This window comes from Nicotiana tabacum, chromosome 8, assembly GCF_000715075.1.
Source record: "Nicotiana tabacum cultivar K326 chromosome 8, ASM71507v2, whole genome shotgun sequence".
Lineage (NCBI taxonomy): Eukaryota > Viridiplantae > Streptophyta > Magnoliopsida > Solanales > Solanaceae > Nicotiana > Nicotiana tabacum.
In genome coordinates this window covers 189,158,333-189,182,557 of record NC_134087.1, presented here as the reverse complement: position 1 = coordinate 189,182,557, position 24,225 = coordinate 189,158,333, and positions in this window count along the sequence as shown.

The window sequence follows — 24,225 nt, the reverse complement described above, 5'->3', positions numbered from 1 at the left end:
CAACAGTGGCATCGGAGAGGGCATTCAGTCAAGCGAGACTTCAAATCGTTGATCATAGAGCGTCTATGAGGGAGAGCTTGGAAAAATCAGTACTCTTCAGAGATTGGATCCGTTCGGAAAGAAGAAATTTTGGACTTGCAGAATCACAACCGGAGATAGATGAAGCTTATGAAGAAATGCTAGCGGAACTTGCGCAGGATGTTGCTTCGCCCGGAAGCGGTGATGAACAAGCTTCTTTTCCACCACCACCAACGGAAATTCCTCCATCTCTTGAAGAATTTATGAGATTTGTTAGAGATAATACATAGACTAACATGTAACTTGTATTTTGGCACATCTTCCTTAGTTTTTTTCCTTTTAATGGTGGTATTAGTACCTTGTTGTGCTCATTCCATTAGGGGGAGGAAGACTAAGAAAGATATTGTCATTCTTTGTTAATGTCGTAATAGTAAAATATATAAGACATTCCCTTGAATATTTCTTTGCAATTTATTTTGTGTTTAAATTTGATATAGTATATATATATATTATATATCTAATACATATAAACTATATATATATAAGGCAATACATACATACTATACATACTATATATATTATATATATTTATATAGCTATATATAAGCAATTTATACTAGTATATACATATATAGTTTACAAGAAAGTGCCTTAGATAAAAAAAAAAAGCCTATATATATGTGTATATATATATATATACATACACATATATATAAGGCACTATATATATCTCTAATACATATAAACTATATATATATATCTAATACATATAAACTATATATATATATATATATATATATATATATATATATATATATATATATATATATATATATATATATAAAGCAATATATATTACATAAGGCAATATATAATTATATATACACATAATACACCCTTATATATACATACTATATATACTATATATATTTATATAGCTATATATAAGCAATTTATACTAGTATATACATATATAGTTTACAAGAAAGTGTCTTAGATAAAAAAAATTAAAAAAATTAGTGTGTGTATGTGTGTGTGTATATATATATACATACACATATATATAAGGCACTATATATATCTCTAATACATATAAACTATATATATATATATATATAAGGCAATATATATTACATAAGGCAATATATAATTATATATACACATAATACACCCTTATATATACATACTATACATACTATATATATTTATATAGCTATATATAAGCAATTTATACTAGTATATACATATATAGTTTACAAGAAAGTGCCTTAGATAAAAAAAAATTAAAAAAAAATAGCCCGAAACGAAAAAAGCCCGTTAGGCCCGCGGGCCCGGCCCATTTAGCCCGGGACCATGTGGGCTTAGGACCACCGTGGGCCGGTTCCACACATTGGGACCGTTTGGCCTGGGACCGCCTCAAGCCCAGGCCCGTTTAGGGATGACTAGTTGGGAGCCCTCTCAGGCTCAGTTCATCCTAACAGATTCACAGTCAAGCCCCCAAGGGACACAGACCGGGAATCAAGATTCAACAAAGAATGGTATCAGCCATATGCCGATCAAAGGAACGGTGGCCCGAGCCGTAATGCTCTTCGGAGCGATCGGAGAAACGATCAAGGTCAAAGTTCTTGGGGACTCATGAGTAAGAGCGGGTTCGATAAACATGTCGAACCTGCAGAGGCTCCCCGATTATCGGAGTACAACTTCAGCATAGATGCATCAGGGATTGTCTCAGCTATTGGGAAAATCAAAGATACCAAGTGGACTAGGCCTATACAGACCGATCTTTGTCAAAGAAACCCGAACTTAATATGCAAGTATCATGGCACGCATGGTCATCAAACAGAAGATTGCAGACAGCTAATAGAAGAAGTGGCTCATTTGTTCAACGAGGGCCACCTTCGAGAAATCCTAAGTGATCGAGCCAAAAATCACTTCAGGGAGAGAGATGCAAGGAAAAATGAAAAAGAAGAACCACAACATGTAATCCATATGATCATTGGCGGAGTCGATGTCCCTCAATGACCTGTGTTCAAGCACACCAAGTATCAATCACCGGAGGAAAACGGAATCGGAGCTATGTGCCCGAGAACGTCTTATCATTCTATGACGAGGAAGTAGAAGGCATATCTCAGCCTCACAACGACGCCCTGGTAATTTCTATCATTTTGAATAAATTTCAAGTTAAACGTTTTTTAGTGGATCCAGGTAGCTCAACAAACATAATTAGATCGAGGGTCGTGGAACAACTCAGCCTACAAGATCAGATCGTACCTACATCCCGGGTCCTGAATGGCTTCAACATGGCAAGCGAAACAGCAAAGGGAGAAATTATCTTGCCAGTAAACGTAGCCAAGACCATACAAGATATGAAGTTCCATGTCATCGAAGGTGACATGAGGTATAACGTACTTCTTGGAAGACCATGGATACACAATATGAGGGCAGTGCCTTCAACTTTTCACTAGATGATGAAGTTCCCGCCAGAGGAAGGAGTAAAAATAGTCTACGGGAAGCAACATGCTGCAAAGGAGATGTTTGCGATCGAGGAAGTGGTACCGATACCAGATCCTTTGACTTCGGAGAAATCAAGTATCGGGGGTAAACAGGCGGTCAAATAGCAATCACCGCCTCCACCCTCGATAGAATCGGAGCAACAGGTAATCGAAGATGAAGATGAGGATTTCCTTACTCCTCAAACCTTCATCATTCCCGAAGATTCTGATGCAACCAAATCAACTATCGAGGAGTTGGAGCAGGTCATTTTGATCGAATACATGCCCGAGAAAAAGGTATAACTGGGAACGGGATTGACCCTCGAACTCAAAAAAAAAACTCATTCAATTTCTTATTGCAAATATGGATTGTTTTGCTTGGTCCCATTTAGATATGATAGGGATTCCACTGGAGATCATCACACATCGACTGAGCACCGATCCCAGGTTCAAACTGATAAAGCAAAAAAGGAGGCCTTAGTCCGAGGTAAAGCACGCTTCATAAAGGACGAGATAACCAAACTCTTTAAAATAGGATCTCGGGAGGTAAAGTACTCTGAGTGGTTAGCCAATGTAGTTGTAGTTCCTCAAAAAGAAAACAAACTTAGAATGTGTGTAGATTATAAGGACTTGAACAAAACATGTCCAAAAGATTCTTTCCCACTGCCCAACATCGATCGTATGATCGATGCCACGGACGGCCACGAGATCCTAACGTTTCTCGACACCTACTCTAGGTACAATCAGATTTAGATGAGCCCGGGAGACCAAGAAAAGACTTCGTTTATTCCTAAATTTGGGACTTATTGTTTCAATGTAATGCCTTCGGGCTAAAAAATGCAGGAGCTACATACCAACGCCTAGTTTAAAAAAAGTTTGAAGAACAAATAGGGAAAACAATGGAAGTTTACATTGATGATATGTTGTTAAATCCCTGCGCGCAAAGGACCATTTGACTCATTTGCAGGAAACATTCGAAATCTTGAGAAAATATAACATGAAGCTTAACCCGAAGAAATGTGCCTTTGGAGTCAGCTCGGGTAAGTTCCTCGGCTTTATGGTGTCGAATCGGGGCATTCAAATTAACCCCGATAAGATCAAGGCCATAGAGTACATCACGATCGTGGACAGTGTGAAGGCCATGCAAAGGTTGACAGGTCGAATAGTTGCTTTGGGTTTATTTATTTCGAGGTCATCAGATCGGAGTTACAGGTTCTTTTCCTTGCTCAAAAAGAAAAAAAGACTTCGCTCGGACCCCTGAATGTCAGTAGGCGTTAGAAGAATTAAAGCGATATTTGTTAAGCCGGCCTTTGTTTCACACCCCGAAGGTACATGAAAAACTTTATCTATATTTGGCAGTGTCCGAGATAGTGGTAAGTGGGGTACTGGTTCGATAAGAGCAAGGTACGCAATTTCATGTTTATTACGTAAGTCGAACTCTAAGAGATGCTGAAACTAGGTACCTTCACTTAGAAAAATTAGCACTTGCATTGATAAGTGCATCTCGAAAGTTAAAACCGTACTTTCAATGTCATCCAATATGTGTATTAACCATCTGCCCCCTTCAAAATGTTTTGCATAAGCCCGAGTATTGGGTCGATTGGCCAAATGGGTCGTCGAACTTAGAGGGTATGATATCGAATATCAACCCCGAATGGCTATCAAGTCTCAAATCCTAGCTGACTTCGTGGATGATTTTATGCCGACCCTCGTACCCGAGGTGGTATGGCCCTTTTTACGGATGGTGCTTCGAATGTGATGGGGTCCAAGCTCGGTATTGTCTTAAAACTACCCACGGGTGATACCATTTGGAAATCTATCAAAACTCCAAGATTAACTAACAATGAGGCCGAGTATGAGGCCATAATTGCAGGTCTCGAGTTAGCTAAAAGCTTGGGAGCAGAGGTCATCGAGGCCAAATGCGATTCTCTATTGGTGCTAAACCAAGTAAATAAAATCTTTGAGGTTTGAGAAGATAGAATGCAACGGTACTTGGATAAGCTACAGGTAACTTTGCACCGCTTCAAGGAATGGACTTTGGATCATGTGCCTCGAGAATAAAATAGCGAGGCTGATGCACTTGCTAAGCTGGGATCCTCGGTCGAAGAAATGACATCGTCCCGGGGACTGTCGTCCAATTATTGAGGTCTGTAGTTGAAGAGGGTCATGCCAAGATAAATTCAATAAGTTTGACATGGGACTGGAGGAATAAGTATATCGACTATTTGAAGAGTGGAAAACTCCCATCGGACCAAAAAGAATCGAGGGCCTTACGACCCAAGGATACTAGGTTCGCATTAGATAAAGATGGAACATTGTATCGAAGAACTTTTGATCGACCATTGGTGGTATGCTTTGGGCCAGGGGACACCGATTATGTCATTCGAGAAATCCATGAAGGCACTTGCGGGAACCATTCCGGTGCCGAGTCTTTGGTCCGCAAAATTATCAGAGCAGGTTTCTATTAGGATAGCATGGAAAAAGATACTAAGGAATTTGTCAGAAAATGTGTTAAGTGTCAACGATTTGCACCAATGATCCATCATTTCAGAGAACAACTCCATTCAGTCCTATCCTCGTGGCCTTTCATGAAATGGGGAATGGACATAGTTGGACCGGACCCTTACTAACGGCCCCAGGTAAAGCTAAATTTATTTTATTTATGACTGATTATTTTTCTAAGTGGGTGGAAGAACAGGCTTTAGAGAAGGTCCGAGAAAAGGAAGTTATTGACTTTATCTGGGACCACATCATATGCCGATTCTTTTTAGTATTCCTTCAAGTTGTTTTTCCGTTCGTAAATATGTTGTTCCTCATTTTAAAGGTCATTCCTATTTTATCACAAAATCAGTTTCATAAAGGGGTTTGTTAGTTTAGTTTAATCCATAGTTCGTTGGAATTGCATTTTTGTTGTTTTCCTGATTTTTGGCTAAGTTTTAGTTTTCATTTCAAATTTGTTGGTTAATCCTGGTGCTTAATCATTGAGATTAGTTAGTGTTGTCCATCATATGCGTTGATTTTTATTCCAATGGCTTTTTCCGAGTTTATGTTTATGTGAAAATGATCTAAGTATAATTCAAAGGTTCAGGTGTACTCCTTGTGGGTCATTCAAGCATGTTTTATCAGTTTTCTAGCATTTTGAAAATCCCATCTAGGTTCTTGTGATAGACCAGGTCCTCTTGATTTAATGTGATTCACAGTTGTTAGGTGCATTCCTAGTCCTATATTTTATCTATTTTCGATCCATCTCAAGGTATTTGCTCGTTTATTCTTTGTTTGTTTATATTTGTAGATATTCAGTACTTTAAGGGGGATAATTGAATAATCAGAAACTTAAGGGGTAGTTTGGGGATTGTCCAACTGGGGGAAATCTTTCAATAACTGATTGGGAGGCTTCTTAGATGGACAACTGCCCAAATTCATTAGGAAAATAGGCTGAAAGATGAAAATATCTGAAAGAAATGGACAGCTGTCCAGAATTCAGTTTTAAAAGATGCCTTGTGGGGGTATTTTGGGCAATTCGATTGCCTTGCCTTGAAAGGCACACCACATACCCTCCCCTCCTATAAATGAAACCTTCCCTTCACTCAATGGGGAGCTTTTGAATACTCTAAAAATCTAAAATCTTAAAATAGCTAAGAAATCCATAGAAAGTTACTGTTCTATTGAAATCCTTCTTTTATTTTCTTAGTTTTCAATTGCTGAAAGTCAATGGAGTTTGTGTTTTTTGCTTGGTTTTAATTTTCTGAATCACTCTGTTGGTTTAAAATTTCTGGAAAACTTCTGAAAAAATGAGAATCTAGTGATAAAATGAGTTGAGCTTGGGGTTTAGAAAGAGCTTGGTTTAGTTTGTCGGTTGGTTCATTGCTCTGTTAAGTCTCTTCTGAGGAATCTCATTTTTTCATTGCTGGGTTGATTGGATCTGGGTTGTTTGCTGCTATTACTGCTGCAGTCCTTACCATTTTCTTTGTTTTTTCCCCATCCAGGTACACAATTCTGCAACCTTGTCGATTGTGAAGTGAAAATTGGAAGAATGAAATGGAAAATAGAAGTTCGAAGCCTAGCATCAACTCTTTAATTCATAGTTTTATCTCTGTTGTCTTTCTGAATCTTCTTGTTCAGGTTCATTGGATGCATTGTGTTTGACTAAGTCTGATTTTGAACTGTTGTGAAAACCTGAACGTATAACTGGTGTAACAAAGTCATTTAGTTATATACTGCATTCCATCATAATAAATGGTGTTAGCTGTGCTAGACCTCTCTTAGTTGTGTAATTCGTTTAGGCTGTCAGAACAGTGGTGTGCATGGACGCCTAAAAATGCTTTGAACGTTCCTTGTTTCCCTTTCGTTTGATTAGCTTAAAAGAAATGAAATGCAAAGTATCAACTTCTTGTGTTGGTCTGTGGATTCGAACCAAGTATCTCATATTTTGCCGAGGCTGCCTTATTTCGACTTGGGCTCCTTTGGGCCCAACCTAGACTGAAGTCAGTTGTTGACTCAAGACGGCCTCACGTCCATGGGTTGTTGGGCCTCACACTGTCCCAAATTTTTAACTCCAAAAACCATTCGCCTCTTTCTTATTTTAAATGTAGTCTCTTAAATTGAACCGTAGTAGAATCCTTACCCATTAATGTGGAATAATTAAACTTCTCCAACTAGTGAAGCGAGCCATGTTAGATAATAATAGTCCATAGCCCTCATTTTAATTAGACTTTGCTTTAATCCTTAGAATTCGAGGTGTGCCGTTTAGCAAATTCCATGGCCCTCGCAAAGTGCAAACGCGTAATTGCTTAGGCGCGTATTCTAATAATCTACTTTCCTAAACTCGGGTGCACATTTATGTGACCCAAATTCGAATCTCAACGATGTTAAAATATGTCAAAAATCATGGGCGCATTTATGTGATGTGATTCGAGGCATGTTTTAATAACGTTGCAATTTCTCACTAAAAATGGATAAAAGCGGATAAAGTTAAAATGCACATAGGTTTAAAAATGTCTTAAAATCATATAATTAAGCCGAATATAACAGTTGAGCGACCGTGCTAGAACCACGGAACTCGGGAATGCCTAACACCTTCTCCCGGGTTAACAAAATTCCTTACTCGGATTCTACTTCGCAGACTATTGAACAGAGTCAACCCTTTCCTCGATTCGGGATTCAACTGGTGACTTGGGACACCATATATCTCCCAAGTGGCAACTCTGAATCTTTTAATCCTGTTTCGATTGTCCTTTAATTGGAAAAACTCCCTTATACACCCTTCCGGGGGTGTAGGTAAAAAAGAGGTGTGACAAGAAGTTGTGACGACCCAAAGGGGCATCACTAGCTTTCAGTTGATTTTTATGTCTTTGAGACCTTGGAAACCTCATTAGAGTCGCCTCAATTTGCGTGCATAGTCCGGGCGTGCAGCCGGAAAGCTTAAATATGAAACTTTATGAAAAATGCTAAGTTTTGATGTTGAAATGAATAAATTTGACTTCGGTCAACATTTTGGATAAACGGACCCGGATCCGTGATTCGATGGTCCCGGACTATTCAGATATTATAGGATATGCTCTGAGCTTGTGTTATTGACTTTGGAGGCTCGTGGGATCAGTTTTTGCCTTTAGCAGAGTTTGCCTACAACAACAGCTACCAGTCGAGTATCCAGATGGCTCCTTATGAGGCTTTGTATGGTAGGCGATGTCGATCTCCGGTTGGATGGTTTGGGCCGGGGGAGGCTCTGTTGTTGGGTATGGATCTGGTTCAGGAGGCCTTGGACAAGGTCAGGATCATTCAGGAGAGGCTTCGTACGGCTCAATCTAGGCAGAAGAGTTATGCAGACCGCAAGGTTCGAGATGTGGCTTTTATGGTTGGTGAGCGGGTATTGCTCCGAGTGTCTCCTATGAAGGGCGTGACGAGATTCGGGAAGAAGGGCAAGCTTATCCCTAGGTTCATTGGTCCATTTGAGATTCTTGATCGAGTGGGAGAGGTGGCTTATAGACTTGTATTGCCGCCTAGCTTATCAGTCGTACATCCAGTATTTCATGTGTCCATGCTTCGAAAATATCACGATGATCCATCCAACGTGTTACATTTCAGTACTGTCCATTTGGACAAGGACTTGTCTTATGAGGAGGAGTCGGCGGCTATTCTAGACCAGCAGGTCCATCAGTTAAGATCGAAGAGTTTTCCTTCGATTCGTGTTCAGTGGAGAGGTCAGCCTCCTGAGGCATCGACTTGGGAGTCCGAGTCCAATATGCGTAGCCGTTATCTGCATCTTTTCCCCGACTCAGGTACTTCCTTCTTCTGTCCGTTTGAGGATGAACAGTTGTTTTAGAGGGGGAGAATGTGACGACCCAAAGGGTCATCACTTGCTTTCAGTTGATTTCTATGTCTCCGAGGCATTGAAACCCTTATTAGAGTCGCCTTGATTTGCATGCGCAGTCTGGGTGCGTAGCCGGAAAGCTTAAATATGAAACTCTGTGAAAAATGCTAAGTTTTGATGTTGAAATGAATAAATTTGACTTCGGTCAACATTTTGGGTAAACGGACCCGGATCCGTGATTCGACGGTCCCAGAGGGTTCGTAGGAAAATGTGGGACTTGGGCGTATACCCGAAATCGAATTCTGAGGTCCCAAGCCCGAGAAATGAATTTTTAAGTGAAATTATTTTCAAAAATTATTTAAGGAAATTTGAAGTGAAAACTGATTAGAAAGCAATGGTATCGGCCCCGTATTTTGGTTACGGCGCCCGGTACAAGTCTTATATATGACTTGAGTCATTCTTGTGAAATTTGATTAAAAACGGACGTCGTTTGACGTGATCCGGACCTTAATTGAGAAATTTGATGTTTAAAAGAGTTTTGAGAAATTTTATTGATGTCGAGGTTTAATTCGATGCTCGTGATGTTATTTTGGTAATTTGATTACACGAATATGTTCGTATGATGTTTTTGAGGTTGTGTGTATACTTGTGTTGGAGTTTCGAGGGCTCGGGTGAGTCTCGATTAGGTTCTGGAATGCCTTAGGCTTAGAATGTCAGATGTTGTAGGTTCAGGAAGTTGTAGTCTCTGAACCCTATAGTGCGGTCCGCGAGAAATCGCGTGCTACCGTGGAGAGGCCAGCGCGGCCGCAATCACCTTTGTGCGGTCCGTGGTGGAGGCTGTGCGGCCGCAGTCGCCTTTGTGCGGCCCGTACAGGGTGCTAAACTGCAGGTCTTCAGTGAGGGGCCAGCGCGGCCGCGATCACCTTTGTGCGGTCCGCGGTGGAGGCTGTGAGGCCGCGGTCCATTTGATGCAGTCCGCACTGGGGGTCTGAGAGGGGTATAAATAAATGGGAATTTCAGTTATTTTTCACTTTTCAAAACCCCAAAAACATAATACGCGATTTTTTAAACAACCTTTCCTCTCCAAAACGTTGGTAAGTGATTTCTAACTCATTTTCTTCACTCCTTAACATCTTCTAACATGATTTCAACTTCAAATCAAAGATTTTCATAGGGGAAATTGAGTGTTTTGGGTAAAACCTAGGTTTTCTAATATTGGGGGATTTGGACCTCAATTTGAGGTCTGATTTCAAAACAAATTATATATTTGGATTCGTGGGGAAATGAGTAATCGGGTTTTGGTCTGAACCTCGGGTTTTGACCACATGGGCCCGCGGGGTGATTTTTGACTTTTGGGTAAAACTTTAGAAAAATCATTTTCATGCATTGGGGTTGATTCATTTAGCACTTATTGATGTAATTAAGTAACTTGTGACTAGATTCGAGCGGATTGGTGGTGGAATCGAGGGGTAAAGCTATAATTGAGACTTGAGTGGTGTTCAAGGCATCGAGGTAAGTGTTTTGTCTAACCCTAACTTGATGGATTAGGAGTTGAGTCATACTTGTAACTTGCTTCTTGAAACTTGTGACTAGATTCGAGCGGATTGGTGGTGGAATCGAGGGGTAAAGCTATAATTGTGACTTGATTGGTGTTTAAGGCATCGAGGTAAGTGTTTGGTCTAACCCTAGCTTGATGGATTAGGAGTTGAGTCATACTTGCAACTTGCTTCTTGTTGAGTATGACGTATAGGCATGGTGACGAGTATCTATACATTGGAAGTTGTTGTGTGTCCTTGAATGACACTTTGTATGCTTTAATTAATGATCTTCTATGATTGAGCATTTCCATTAATTGAACTAAGTACCAGCTAAGTGAGATTGGTTATAGCTGATTCTCCCTTGCCGGGATGACTATTTCTGTATCGTTGTTCCCTTACCGGGAAATTATTATATCACTTATGTTCCCTTGTCGGGATTTCTTGTGACTGTGTGATGAACTGTAAAAGGGAGAGGGTGGTATGCCTACCACAAGATAATGAAATGAGAGCGGGTGGTACGCTAATGATAATGAAATGGGAGCGGGTGGGTATGCCTATCACAAGATAATGAAATGGGAGCGGGTGGTACGCCTACCACAAGATATTATAAAATGGGAGCGGGTGGTACGCCTACCACAAGATATTATGAAATGGGAGCGGGTGGTATGACTAACACAAGATATGATGAAATGGGAGCGGGTGGTACGCCTACCACAAGATATGAGAAATGGGATCGGGTTGCACGCCTACAATAAGATGGAAACTGAAAGTGAAAGATACCTTTACTTCTCTTTATCAGTATTAGAAGTTATATTGTTAGCTTCCTTATTATTTCTTGTTATTGTGTTTTGTCAGCTACCCCCGAAGCATGTTCCCCTTCCCCAGCTTTAATTGCTTATTACTTGTTACTTTCCGCCATATGTTATATAACTGCACAAGTTTATCTGGAGTCTGGTCCTAGCCTCGTCACTACCTCGCCGGGGTTAGGCCAGGCACTTACTAGCACATGGGGTCGGTTGTGCTGATACTACACTCTGCACTGTGTGCAGATCTGAGAGCAGCTTTCGGACAGTAGTTGGAGGGCTTCCCTCAATCCACTCAGAGATCCAAGGTAGATCTATAGGTGTCTGTAGGCCCTGGCATCTCCCTCTATCTCTATTTCCTGTTTCATTTCCTTTGTTCAGAAACATGGTATTGCATTTCTTCAGACCCTGTATGTAGAAACTCTTAGACAGTCTGTGATACTGTGACACCAGGTTTTGGGGTATTTGAGGTTTTAAAAGTTGTAATAGACGTAGCCTTCAGATATTTCATGGTTATCTTCCGCTTAATTATTTAAGTTCTGCTATTTTATGTTATTGCACGTAATTATTAAAAGGAAGTAATTTGGTAAGGAATTAGATAGTTAGGGGTTGGCTTGCCTAGCTCTTATCAGTAGGCGCCATCACGACTCCCAAGGGTGGGAAATCCGGGTCGTGACAGGAGTAAAGCCAACTAGCATGTAAAAGCAAAAAAAGTGAACTAAAAGTTTACCCAGGTTACAAGCTTGGTTCCTTCCTCCAAAAATGATTCATCTGTTGGCTTTCTCCCAGTTAGAAGCTCTAGTAAAACAACTCCAAAGCTGTAAACATCTCCTTTTGATGTTGCCTTTTGAAGTTTATATTTACCTAGTTGAAGTTTATGAAGTAAGGTGTTGAATTATTCAATTCTAACTCTTTGTGTGTTTTTTCACTTCTTTTTTGTGGATTACAAGGTATTGGGACATCCGCCACCATGCAAAATGAGGACCTTGAGGAGATGCGGAGAATAATTCAACAGCTTTCTAGGAATTATTTGGATGAACGAGAAAAAAGAAAGCATGAAGAGAAGATTAGAGATTCACTTAGGAATGACATTGAATCCCTCAGGGCTCAAGTGAATCACTTAATCGGCTTGTCCCGCTCTCCGCCAAAAAGCCACATTTATGAAGAAGATGAAAGTGATAGAAATAATGCAAATGATGAAGAAGATGGGGGGGAACCCGAAGATGAGTGATTTTATGTTTGGTTGGATTGTTGTTTTGTTGGATGTTATCTTCGAATGTTACGTTTTGATGTTTGGTCGGATAGTTTTGATGATTGATGGGATAATTTGGATATTTGGATGTTTGATGGGATAATTTGGATGTTTAGATATAGTTTATAAAGTTTTGTTGTTGTTAAGTTGAGTTTTATTGTAGTTGCATTTTAGTTTGTATTGTAATATTCTGCTGGCAGGTGGTACAACAAAAAATAGGCACTGCCTGCCAAAAATGTATCAAAGACTTACCGATAGAGTCCGTCGGAAAAATTATTCATTTTCAATTCAGAATCTTTAATTAGAGAGGGAGTCTGTCGGTATTCTTGAACCAAATTTTCAAATTTTGTTGAAAATACCGACGGATAGCCATCGGAAAATGAATTTATTCATATTTTTAATTTTTATATTACTAAATTAAAATTCTAAACTTACCGATGATGTCCGTCGGTAATATTAAATTATTATTTTTAATTTATCGACGGATATCCGTCGGTATTGATATTATTATTATATTATTTTATAATATACCGAGGGATATCCGTCGGTAAGTAAAATTATTTTCTCGGAAATGTACCGATGGCTTTCCGATGGGGTCTGTCGGTACTTACCGACGGATTCCGTCAGTCTATTTTACCAAGGAAGGATTTACCTACCAACCACTTACCGATGGACTTCCGTCGGTAAAGCCTTGTTACCGACGGACATCCGTCGGTAACTCACGTCGGTAAACAGGTGATTTTTAGTAGTAAGTCGAATAAATTTTCTTTGACCATATCTTTTGCAATAGTTTTTAAATATTTTGAATTGCTAACTATTGTAACGTATAGCATTTTTTTTAATGTAATTTCTAAGTATATAAATTCTTATTTTAAAAACTAAGGAATCTATGTCCGATTTCATACCTATATTTAGTCAATTTGATCATCGTACACCAAAACGATTTAAATAATTGAAACAAAGTATATAATATAATAGTTTCTATTGAATAAATTATATTATGATTAAAGTAAGCTGTAGAAAGTTGACCTTAGTACGTTTGTCATGTTAAGAATCTTTGTCTTTGTCACTTTCATTCAATCTCCTTCTAACATTGATGAAGGCTTAGTAAATTATTTGAAGGGATGACGTGGAAGGTAGAAACATGTGCTAGAAACGAGAATCTTTAACATATGATAAGATTCCTAGTCTTCTTCATTATTATTCTTTTAAGTAAAGGAAACCATCAAGCTAAGCAATATTTTTTAAGTTATCTTTGTATGGCCTATAAGTTACGGCTTTAAGTCATAGAATCTGTCAATGATATTTGTATCAGGATAGGCCGCTGATAAGTTAGGATTTTAACATGTTTTATGCCCTTACTTGCCTATGATTTGATCATATATTGTTACAAAATAATCCTAAAAGGCTCACAAGTTGTGCTTGATCGCAGATTTGATCGACAAAGTGACGAAATGTCAAAGATCGACTCAAAAAGGAGTGAAACCTGTTCAAGTATCAAAGACCAAGAAATATTAAGAAAAGAAGGCCTAGTGCGGACCGCGCAAAGTGGAATGCGGTAGCACTAGGTGGTTCAGAGAGTTGGTGAATTAGGACTAGAAGAAGCGCGGCCGCGGTACACATCTCGCAGTCCGCGGTGAAGGCTCCGCAGCCGTACTACTCTTTTGTGCGGTCCGCAGTCATGAGGTTCAGAGAGATTGAGTTTGCAAAGCTAGAGCCATATGGTCCGCGGTCGTGGTTGCGAGGACCACGCCAGCTCCCTCTGGGGCTGCAGTCCGTTCTATGCGGTCTGCGGAGTCCAAGTTCAGAGAAGCAGGGGTGAGCCCAGTGCGGCCGCGGTCCATTTAATGCGGCCCGCATTTACCCCGCAGGGGTATTTTTGTCCGATTTTTCCAACCTAGTATAAATAGAATATTTTACCATTTTTAGGTAATCAGATACATCAGTAGAGAGTTGTGCTCGTAAGAACGTATTTTGTAGCCATTTTTGGCACTTTTGCTTTACATTTGCGATAAATTCTTGCAATTTAATTTTAGCAATTAATTGATATGCTTAGTTGTTCGTCTATTTCTTCAATTTCGTTATCTAGCATGAGTAGCTAAACTCATTAGCTAGGGTTGTGGCTCAACCCTAGTGTGGGTAATTGATGGGTGTTGCCATCTAATGTTAGATTGACTCTGGGTGTTTGCTATTTGGGTTGATTTTATGTTTTAATCTAGGATTGGTGGTTGCAAACACTGATTCAAGCTTTGTGGGTTTAACTCCTCTTGAAAAAGAGAGTCTATAACCCAAAATTGACCCAACAAGGAATTGGGATGGACTCATGAGAAATGATAGTCCCAATTAACGGGGTAAACCTCGAGAGAGTAATTACCCTACTTGAACCCTAGTTGCTTGGTCTAATTTGCCTACCCATTTGGTCTCGGGAGAGTCAATTGGGCAAAGTCACTTTCTCTACTGAGAGGTGTGAGAGTGGGTAAAATTGTGCAACGGTTATAGCATAAGCCCCAATTATATCAAACAAACCTTAGTAACATCTACCCGTTAATTATGCCACCTAGGTAGTGTCATGACCTAGTGACCTTCTTCCCATTAGATACAACATAGCAATATTCTCGTAGCATAATTTAGTGTTAATCAATAGTTTTACAAAAATAGTTATAATTTGAAAACCCAAAAATGTTTGAAGTGACATTAGAAGTAAAAACACATCTCTAGGATAGACAGACAATCCAACTCCACTACTAGCTCCCTGAGAAATTCGATCCCGACCCTCATATCGGGTAAAAGCTATTGTGACCTGCTTTTCCTACCTTAGTGTAGCGTTGAATTGGCAGTGATCAACTTTTTGACGCATGTAACGACCCGACCGGTCGTTTTAAGCTCTAGCGCATTGTTCAGCAGTTGGAAGTCATGAACAACTTCATTTTAGGTATATTGACTTGTACGTATGGTCAGAATTAAATTTCAAGAAAATTCGGAGTCAAATTGGAAAGAAACTTTTCATTGCGGCAACCTTAAGTTGAAGAAAATGGCTAAGATTGGAATTTTGAGTAAATGACCTCGGAATTGGAATCTGAAAGTTCCAACATGTTCGAATGATGATTTCGGACTTGGGCGTATGTCCAGATTTGGTTTTGGATAACCCGTGAGCATTTCGGCGTATATTGTAGAAGTTAGTATTTTAGAAGAATTTCATAAACTTGGGTTGGAAGGCATTTCAGAGTTATAGATGTCTGTTTGGGATTCCGAGTCTGGGAATAGCTCTGTATGGTGATTCTGGAGTTGGGAGCGCAATCGAAAGTGAATTCGGATGTCCGGAGGTCATTTTGAAGTCATTTGGCTAAATATAGGAATTTGAAGGTTTTTGAGAAAATTCGACCGGAAGTGAAAATTTTGATATCGCGGTCGGAATGCGATTCTGAAAGTTGGTGCAAGTCCGTAATATCGAATGTGACTTGTGTGCAAAATTTGAAGTCATTCGGACTAGTTTTGGTAAGGTTTGAGACACTTAGTCTCTCTTAAGGAAGCATAAGTTGGAAAAGTTAACCGGATATTGACTTATGTGTTAGAGGGCTCGAAATGCAAATTTTATGGTTCGGATAGCTTCGTTAGGTGATTTGGGACTTAGGAGTGTGTCCGGAATATTTTTGTGATGACCGGGGTAGAATTAAGCTTGAATTGGCAAAGTTAGTATTTTGGCAAATTCGGGTTAATTGGTGAGATTTTGATCCGGGAGTTGGAATGGAATTCCGAGAGTTGCTGTAGCTTTGTTATATCATTTGTGATGTGTGTACAAAATTTCAGGTTATTCGGACATCGTTTGGTCGGTTTTTTGATTGAAAGTGTATGTTCGGAAATTTTTGGAAACTTAGGCTTGAATTCGATGAGTTTTGGATAATTTGATATTGTTTGAGGTATTTTGATGATTGGAGCAGGTCTTAATGATGTTATGAATTATGTGGGAATGATTGGTTGAGGTCCCACTGGCCTCGGGTGTGTTTCGGATGCCCAACGGGTCATTTTTGGAAGATTTTTGCCGTTCTGAGCATAAATGTAATGATCTAAAGGTTCATTTTTAGTTCTAGAGATCCAAATTTGATTTTAGAAAAAATATAAAGGACATGAGTAAAGCAATCAAAGCGGCTGATAGAGACCTTGACACCTCGGGGAGTGAGTACGAGCCCTCCCGGGAGATCTATTCATATTCAGTCCCTCTATACATCCTATATCCGGAGAACGTCATACATAGAGACACTCCCCCATCTTCCCCCAATGCTCGAGCCTCAATCAACATTTCTTCTAGGTCATCTGAGGGCTCAGCGGTAGGTAGTGGGGATGAATGCTCTACCTCTCCCATAGCATCAATATCTGGAGAGGGTGCTAGAGGTGATGAGGGAGATGGGGAGTTACCGGGGGTGGTGTGCCGTAGGTTGGGGGTGTTGACCGGACTAGGAATACCACTGTTTGGGAGGATAGATTTGCCAGCTAGGTGGCGTTCCACAAGTTTAGGGAATGGTGGCCGGCACGAAAATTGATTCTTGAGAGGACTTTCATTGACAGAGACCTCCTACCCCTACACTCCAATGTACATAGACAATTTCAGGCTCGAGTGGGTTGGGAGTTCTTTAAAGATAATTGTGTGAAGGCGAATGAGCATATGGTCAAGGAATTCTATAGCAATGTGGCCCACATCTTGAAGGGCACTAAGGTGACCAAAGTGAGAAACAAAAATATGGTATTTACCGGGAAGGCACTAAATGAATACCTAGGGTTCAATGATGAAGATGAGTCCCTTTATAATGAAAGTTTGGCAATGGGCGAGGAGGTTCGTCCGTGGTTAGCTTCATACCTGGAAATCCCGGGTACGGTTCCAGAGTGGTTGCAAGTAGGGGCCAAAATACTTCGGAGAACTTTCAACTTTGAGGCTAGAGGGTGTTTGACTTTTGTGTGCAGTCGGCTCGACCCCACTACTCATGATCAGACTATTCCACTTGCCCGGGCTGTTCTTGTTGCTTTTATTATGGCAGGATATCCTATCAACGTGGGCAATGTGATGTCCCGCGTCATTTCTGCAGTGGGGGTTGAGCATGACTGAAACTACCCTTTTCCCAGCACCCTCACTATGTATGGCCTATAAGTTACGAAGAGACCTTTTGATGTAAAGGTCAAACCTGTGGCTCCGTTCTCATGGTACAGTTTTAAGGGGTCAGACAACCCCAAGGACAAAAATTACAAGCCGCCTGCTTCTACCCCAACCGGCCAGTTTGAAGAGCCGGTTGCGGTAGAGCCCTCCACTGAGCCTACGTCCACAGTTGCTAACATGCCTCCCGGACCTTCCACTACTGCTGGTCCCTCTACTTTAGCTGGACCGGGGATTCCATCTTTCCAGGCCCATCCTATCACCGCCCACCAGCTGAGCCAGACACTTCATAGCTTGAACAACTGGATGGCGACTGCTTCATCCAAGTTGTCCACCTTGACTTCTACCATTGCGTCTCAATCGGCACCACAGCCAGTGTAAGTACCCCAGTCTATCGAGGATTCACTTAAGGAGATTCTTGCCAACCAGCAAAAGATCCTCGACTCTCAGGTTGCCTTGGCTAAGGCGGTGGATTCACATGGTAAGGCCCTGAAGAAGCTTGCCAAGGAGCACAAGAAGCTGCGCAAAACACGAGTTTCCAAGGAGTCTGTGAAGGCGCTGAGGGAGGATGTTGACAAACTGAAGGCAGACCAGCTTCCTTTAGACTTGCTATTCGAGGATCCAGACCCAGCAGCAGCACCAGTAGTAGAGACAAGGCAGCTTCCAAAGAAGAAGAGAAAGCTCCCTAGTGCAGATGAGGCGATCATCCAGTTGGCAGACCCACTGGAGGCTTCCTCCAGTCAGCCACAGGATGTTCCTGATATTCAGCCCGTACAGGTCCAGGCCTCAGTCCCAGCAGCTGAGCAGTAGGAGACCGGGAACCAGTCTGAGGTTCCCGTACATATAAAGGACCAAGGGACCATTCATGTTCCCATGCAGACAGACGAGGCTTAGGGAGCTCATATATCCTTTCCTCTTGATTTTTTTTTATGCTTATTTGTTTAGTTGGCATTGGGGACAATGCCAGCTTTTATTTGTGGGGGTGCTCCCTACTTTTTATCTGGATGATTGTACATATTAGTTTACTTAGTTTATATTTCTGTTGATTTTTTTTATTTGGTTTGTATATAACTTTACATTTAGCTACTTTTATCGCACTTTTTCTCTTCTCTTTGGTCTGTATATAAAGTTACATTTTCTATATATATATATATTCATCCCCTGTTGTATATGCTAATCCCCTATTGTAAATATTTATTTTATTTTCTATTTTCGTACAAATTTTTCATTCTTCGCTTAGTAGATAGGCTCACAGCGTTTTTGTTTCGGTTTTGGTGCTTTAAATAAACCCTTGGTTTTCTTAATGTCACGGTTCTTTCCAAGGTGGAGTATTGTGCGAACTAGGTGGCTCCTCCCGATGATGGATGGCGTGACAACCTTCTTAAGGGTTTGAGTCCGTTTTTGATTTTTCCCTGGTTTTTATTAGTTTATAGTTAAGGGTACCTTAAGCAAAGCTTCACTTGGGCCTAACACATTTTCCTTTGATCCCGTGGTCAAAGACACGTGGTTGTGTTTAGGATGGTGAAAGTAGTGACTTTGAGACTCTTGTTTTGACCAAACAAACATCATGTGGTCTTTCGGGACTATTGTGTGCTCAATCGTATCTAAGATTGTTGTGGACCCCCGACTCTATGTCTTTAGCAATCCTTGAGTGTGTGTGGTGAGAAATCGAATTGTGATTCCAAGTCCCGAGCCAATGGTCTAGAACTTGTCCTGAATGTTTGTTGAGGCGAAATTTTGAGTGAAATTCGATTTGAGAAATGATTATAGGCTCTCCTTGATCCAAACAATAGTCGAACAATTCCATAGCCTACCAATTATATAATCCTTAGCTAACCTTTTTGAGCCTTAAACCTTTTTCTTTCAAGAACCAATGCTACAAGCCTATACCCGTTCTAAATTATACCCTCTCTTGGCACTCAAATCGTCCCTTAAGTAATGGCAAAAGTCCAAGTTTGGGGGGGGAGACAAGAAAGGAAACAAAGGGGTAAAAGGAACAAAAGCAAAAGGAAAGGAAGGCGATGAAAAAGAAAGAAAAGAAAAAGACTAAAAGAAAGCCCAATGTGCAAAGAATAAAATGGGATTCAAGAAAAACAAAAGTGAAAAAGGTGTGGAATAAAGTAGAAAAAGGAGAAATGCTTTGAATTGCATAAGAAAGAGTGACAATGTATCTCTCTAACCCCTTGAAAAGAAGTGAAATACTTAAAGAGTCAAAGAGATTTGTGCCAGAATGAATCAAAAGAAGTGCTTAAGGGAAGATGGAACTCATATAGACCAACAACTTTTCCTAACCTGAACCAAAAGCCTTCACATTGACTCCACAAAAGCCCTATATGATCTTGAGTTGGATGACGCTCGCATTGGTGGATACTTACTTGAGGGTCAAGCATATGGTACTTAGACCCGGACTTGTGACCTTTCCTTGAGAGAGACGAGTGACTTCCCATTAACCTTGGTTTGCTTGCTTATACGATAAAAAGGTGAGGTTTGCTTAGGGAGAGTTGAGGATGTGTGAGTTTGGGGTTCACAGTGCCCAAAGTAATTGAGAGAGTTCTTTGATGTAATGAGTCAATTCTTGATGCTCTTGTGTCATACTTGATCCATAGTGTTTCAAAGTTTAAATTTTGTTAATGATCCATTCATATTGAGGGCAATTGTTAGTCTCAATTGATGCTTGTTGAGGTTACGTTAGGACAGCTGGAATTGCTTGGATTTTCCTTTAAGAGGTGGGTCTTATTTTGTTTGCTTGAGGACAAGCAAAGGTTTAAGTTTGGGGGAGTTGATAAGTTAGGATTTTAACATGTTTTATGCCCCTACTTGCCTATGCTTTGATCATATATTGTTACAAAATAGTCTTAAAAGGCTGACAAGTTGTGCTTGATCGCAGGTTTGATCGACAAAGTGACAAAATGTCAAAGATCGGCTCAAAAAGGAGTGAAACCTGCTGAAGTATCAAAGACCAAGAAATATTAAGAAAAGAAGGCCTAGTGCGGACCGCGCAAAGTGGAATGCGGACGCACTAGGTGGTTCAGAGAGTTGGTGAATCAGGACTAGAAGAAGCGCGGTCGAGGTACACATCTCGCGGTCCATGGTGAAGGCTCCGCGACCGCACTACTCTTTTTTGTGGTCCGCGGTCATGAGGTTCAGAGAGATTGAGTTTGCAAAGCTAGAGCCATGCGGTCCGCGGTCGTGGTTGCGCGGACTGTGCCAGCTCCCTCCGCGGCCGCGGTCCGTTCTACGCGGTCAGCGGAATCCAAGTTCAGAGAAGCAGGGGTGAGCCCAGTACGGCCGCGGTCCATTTAATGCGGCCCGCACTGACCCCGCAGGGGTATTTTTGTCCGTTTTTTCAACCTACTATAAATAGAATATTTTACCATTTTTTAGGTAATCAGATACATTAGTAGAGAGCTGCGCTCGTGAGAACGTATTTTGTAGCTATTTTTAGCATTTTTGCTTTACATTTGCGATAAATTCTTGCAATTTAATTTTAGCAATTAATTAATATGCTTAGTTTTTCATCTATTTCTTCAATTTCTTTATCTAACATGAGTAGCTAAACTCATTAGCTAGGGTTGTGGCTCAACCCTAGTGTGGGTAATTGATGGGTGTTGCCATCTAATGTTAGATTGACTATGGGTGTTTGCTATTTGGGTTGATTTTATATTTTAATCTAGGATTGGTGGTTGCAAATACTGATTCAAGCTTTGTGGGTTTAACTCTTCTTGAGAAAGAGAGTCTGCAACCCCAAAACTGACCCAACAAGGAATTGGGATGGACTCATGAGAAATGATAGTTCCAATTAACGGGGTAAACCTCGAGAGAGTAATTACCCTACTTGAACCCTAGTTGCTTGGTCTAATTTGCCTACCCATTTGGTCTCGAGAGAGTCAATTGAGCAATGTCACTTTCTCTACCGAGAGGTGTGAGAGTGGGTCAAATTGTGCAACGGTTATAGCATAAGCCCCAATTATGTCAATCGAACCTTAGTAACATCTACCCGCCAATTAGCCACCTAGGTAGTGTCATGACCCTAGTGCCCTTCTTCCCATTAGATACAACTTAGCAATATTCTCATAGCATAATTTAGTGTTAATCAACAGTTTTACAAAAATAGTTATACTTTGAAAACCCAAAAATATTTGAAGTGACATTAGAAGTACAAACACATATCTAGGATAGACAGACAATCCAACTCCACTACTAGCTCCCTGAGGAATTCGATCCCGACCCTCATATCGGGTAAATGCTATTGCAACCCACTCTTCCTACCTTAGTTAGCGTTGAGTTGGCAGTAATCAGCCACTTACATTACATTTCCTGATTGTGTGATCTCTACTCGAACCCTATGTGAACGCCGGATATTTTTAGCTGCCTTTTTTTTAAAAATCATTTAAACCCGAAACTCCAAGAGCAACCCCTTGGAATTTTCTTAGATGATTTTTCAAATATCAATTTTGAGAGCTGCTTTTTGAAATATAATCAACATTTTAAGGCAATTGAAAATAATTTTAACTTAAAGAAGCGATAGTCAACATAAAATATGAAATTATGTTATTAATGATTGGTACTACGAAGTGTTACTGTTAAGAAGCAGTTAGGCCATTCCGGTAGTTAGTTAGTTAAGGTCGTTACAGTTAGTTAGTTGAGTAGTTGTACTGTTAGTTAGCTAGTATGATAGCTATAAATTAATGATTCCAGCTCAAGGTTGTTAGTAGAGTCAACTTGTATATATACATTACACCGTAAATGAATAGAGCAAGAAGTTAATATTTCAGATATTTTCTCCTCTTCTTCATTCTCTCGTTCACATGATTTATATTCTGCAGAAAGAGAATTGAGCTTATTGCTCGTTCAACAATAGTAGATCACACAGATTTTAGCATGGTATCAGAGCCATTCATGCTCGTTAATCTATGAGGATTATCTCTATCTAGGTATTCTGTTTCCTCTACTCAATTAGCTTAATTCCATTTCCGTGTTCATTAATGAGAGTTATCGGCAAAAAATGCTTACTCCCTTTGCTTCGAAAAGAATGAATCTATTAACATTTGGGGAGTCACTACTAAAAACATCTGTTTACCGACGCAACAGTAACGAGGGAATTTTTACCGTCGGTATTCCGAAGGACTTTCCGACGGAGTCTCTCGATACTTTTGAACTTTTTAATTTCTAATTCTTTTAAAAAAGAACCGACGGACTTCCGTCGGTAAATAATGATATTTTGACCGGTCAAAATTTAAATGGTTGTACCGACGGACTCCCTCAGAACATTTTGTATTATATTCTTGTATTATTTTTTTAGGTAAATGGTTGTACCGACGGACTCTGTCGGTAATTTATCGACGGACTCCCTCGGAACATTTTGTATTTATATTTTTGAATTATTTTTTTAGGTAAATGGTTGTACCGACGGACTCCCTCGGAACATTTTGTATTTATATTTTTGAATTATTTTCTTTAGGTAAATGGTTGTCCGACGGACTCCCTCGGAACATTTTGTATTTACGTAATTATCTTAGTGGTTGATTAGCCTATTTATTGAAATTTATACTAAGTGGAGGTAATACACTACTCAAAAATATATTAGTGGCAATTAGCTTAGTAATTTATAATCACACAAAGTAAAAGTAAATTTGTAGTATCCATAACTATATAGATTAACCTATACATTAATAATTACACACTAAGAAGAAGTGTATTAGTCATTTCCATAAGAAATATTAGTGATGGTTTATCTTATAAATAGATAATTACTGTAAGTAGAAGTGTATTAATGCACGGTGTCCTTAACTACCGTTAACAATTAGTGAACTAGTGGTATCCTTATACAAGTGACGTTAGTGATTGATTAGCCGATACATTGATAATTATACACTAAATAGAAGTGTATTAATGATATTTGTGAGAAATGTTTGTGATTGTTTATATTTAGTTTGATAATTAATGTAAGTGGAGGTTTATTAGTGGTATCGTTAAGTAATATTAGTGGTATTCTGAAGTAACACTAGTGATTCATTAGCCTATATATTGATAATTATACTAATTAAGTATGTATTAGTATAGTCTTAAAAACTATTACTGATTCATTAGCTTATTCATTAAGAATTACACTGAGTAAGAGTGTATTAGTAATATCAATAAGAATGTTAGCGATTGATTAACTTATAAATTGATAATTACATAAAGCAGATGCATATTAGTGGTATGCTTAAGTAATGTTAATGATTGATTAGCCTATCTATTAGTAATTACACTGATTAAGTAAAAGTTTATCAGTAGTAGTCTTAAGAACTATTACTAATTGATTAGCTTATACCTGAGAAGTGTTAGCGATTAATTTGGTTATAAATTGATAATTACAAAAATTAGATACGTATTAGTGGTATCCTTAAAGTAGACACTATGTAGATGTGTGTGTGTGTCTATATATATATATATATATATATATATATATATATATATATATATATATATATATATATATATTCTACTATATAGTAGAAGTGTATTAGTAGTATTCTTAGTTCTCACACTCATCAGAAGTGTATTAGAAATATATCAGTAAGAAATAATAGCGATTGATTAGTTTATAATTGGATGATTACAGAAAGTAGATGCGTATTAGTGGTATCCTTAAGTAATATTAATGATTGATTAGCCCATGTATTA